This window comes from Propithecus coquereli, unplaced genomic scaffold, assembly GCF_000956105.1.
Source record: "Propithecus coquereli isolate 6110/MARCELLA unplaced genomic scaffold, Pcoq_1.0 Scaffold252, whole genome shotgun sequence".
NCBI lineage: Eukaryota > Metazoa > Chordata > Mammalia > Primates > Indriidae > Propithecus > Propithecus coquereli.
The window spans coordinates 2,353,528-2,356,660 of record NW_012148086.1 but is presented as its reverse complement, the minus strand read 5'-3'; positions in this window follow the sequence as shown (position 1 = coordinate 2,356,660).

Here is a 3,133-nt window from a genome sequence, read left to right as displayed (position 1 = left end):
ATTAAGTTTAAGTGAACGTGCGAATGAATGAATAAAAGATCCCTGGTAGCAGAGTGGGCAGTAGCAAAAGCAGCTCAGACTGGATCCAGTCCACGTAATGAAACCACAAAGAGTGCACTCCAACTGCAGTGTGGGTGTCTCTGTGTCACGAGTGGAAGTTGGACAGAAAACTAAGCAGGGACGAGATTGCTGCGGGATTAGAATGTGTACCCAGGGAGTCTGGACGTTGTTTCAGTACCAAAGAGACACTTTAATCTAATTTTAGATGATTACAACCTAATTAGAGAACTGGCGAAAATGCATAACTTTGAGTTAGTGAAACATTTGTCCTTGGAACCTGTATTTTATTGGCGCATGGGGGTATTTTGTGATCCTCAGCAGGGCTAAAGGGTTAGAGGTGATCCGTTACATAACACAGCTGGGTCTATGTGACCCAAACAGTCTGACTCCAGCACAGTTTGCTGCAGTTGACAAAAAATCAGGCGGCTTGGCAGCTTGTGCTGTCGATTGCTACACCAGGAAGTGTTAAAACACAAAAAGGTAAAATGGCAGAGTAACTGTCCAAGACCCACGTAGTCACACCCTATAAAAATCCTCATGGTTCAGGAATGACTCGGAGACAAAAGCATTTGAAAAGTTCACACGTTTTAAAAGCCACATTAGTTGAGTGATCCTGCTGCATCCTCAGCTATTTAAACACTGGCAGAAGTGGTTTGCAGTTATATGGTCTAATTTTGGAATGGAAAATCAATCACAATGCAGCCAGTAGATGACATCATCTATGGTTTTAGTCTCAGGGGTTTTGCAAAGGCCCTAATAGTCCCTTGGCGTTCATTGTATTTCTCTTTGAGTTTTTACTTTTTTAATACTGGGCTTCTTAAAATAAATAAGTAAAACACACACAATTTTTATAACTCAGGGTTTCCTCACTCCAGTGTGTTTACAGTATCAATTTCAGCTATTGGATTTTCCCCTGCGGATGAGAAGGGATTAAATAAATCAGACGAGAAATTATTGATGTTAATTCAGATGCCCTTGTCCTGTGATGTTGCCCCAGGAGGCCTTCAAAGTTACCCCCAGTCATAGCATCTGCAACTTCAATGTCCTGTTGCAGGTCAAGTTAAAATGTTCACCTCCGGGATCTCACTGTCTGACATACATGGAAGGTGAATTTCTTGCATATCCCTGGAAACATGCCCTTTCTTTGGTGCTCTGGATGTCAGCAGAACTTGTTCCTCCTGAAAGCAGCTGCTCAGCTCTGATCATTTGCTGATTTTTCAATCCACATATCTCCCTGCTTTATCCTGTGGATATTGATAGAAAGTAGGTATTTTTACACTACAGCAAAAACAGTATACACATTAAGATTCAGAAGTTCTCCTAAAGAGGTCAAACATATGCAGAATGACACATACCCCAGCTGGCCTCTTGAGAACCGCTGCTGTCATTGATACATGGGAAGAAATGACTTTATAAGTGAAGGGGAAGGTTGGCTCTGTGCAGGCTGAAGACTAATGGAACATATAATTTATTACAGCATGATTGCAAGGTTACCTTAATAATGTAAATATTTATGATAACGATGACAATGGCCCATAATCACTAGGCTGAGAACCTCTAATTTGAACATGATTTTAGTATCAGAGGAAAAAATTGAAGAACTTCTCAATCATGTTTTGAAGGAATCACTAAATACTTAAGTAACCCCAGATCTTTTGGATTTCAAAGTAGAAAACAACTATGACACTCAAATTAATCTTCTCAATTTAGGAAGATTTTTTTTTCTTGGTAGCTGGTTTAAAATTATTGAACATCCTGGCCTGCTCTAAAATGAACATCGAATTGATATATGTGATGGTATAAATTCTTTGATGGCTTAAGCCCTGAACTATAAAATATAACATTTATAAATAAAGTAACTAAAAAATTTATTTCTCCTCAGCAGGGGAAGTTTGTTATGGAAGAATATCAGTGTTTGTGATGAGGGCCATTGTGTGGATCCTTGTTTGCAAGAATGAATGATGCTAGATACATAAGTGAAAGAGCAAATGATTTATGGAGTGATGCCAACATTTATAAACAAACCGTTCACTAAATGATTAAGTTATCTTGCTTGTGAGAGGTCTTTTCGCTCACTACTCCCAAGTAGACTGTAAAGAGGACCAGATTAAAAGGCTAAATATCTGAACTTGAATTTTAACTCTAAAGTTTGATGAGTTACTGAAACTCTCTGAATCTAGATTTTCACCTCTACAAACATTGGGATGGACATTTGTGCTTGTCTGACTGTAATATGACAATGCACACTGCAGTCCTTGACACACAGTGGCACTTCAGGATGTGTGTACCAACTTAATTAAAGGACGTGCATTGGAATTCAATTAGCCAAGAGTCACACATGCACAGTTTTCAGAAGAATTTTAATGAAAAAAAAAATCTATAGAGCACCTCCTACTTATCCAGTGCATCTATAGTCAAATGCAGTCGAGGAAACAGACTGAACAGAAGCACAGTGTTTTCTGGGACTCTTCAGAGCTATCGACCAACACAACTATTCTCTTCCCACCCCTTAGACCACGGCATGTGCCCTGCTCTGGCCAACGAAGTGTGAACAGAAGGAATGTGCTCCCCACTCCTGGGCAGGAAACTTTCACAGCTGGTGCACAAGTTGCCATGTTTTCCTCCTGCTCCAGAAACTGGAAATGCTCCAGTTGGTGAAGACTTGGCAGCCTGGGTCTCTGAGCCACGATGTCATGGAGCAGAGCACCCAACATGCCCAGGACTGACATGTGGCAAGAGTGAGAGACACTCCTGCATTTTTGTGACCTACTGAGAGATGTTGAGCGTGTTAATGACTGCAGCATCATATTGTCTGTTCTCACTTGTACAGAAAATGGTACCTATGTCCATTTGCTATGGCTGCCTTAACAAAATTCCACAAACCAGGTGGCTTGCACAACAGAAATGTATTGCTTCACAGATCTGAAGACCAGAAGCACAAGGTCAAGGTGTGAGCAGAGTTGGTTCCACCAGATGACAGTGAAAGAGGATCTGTTTCAGGTCTCTTCCATAGGTTCTGCTGGTTTTCTGGAAATATTTGGCATTCCCAGAATTCCACTGCATCACCCAATCT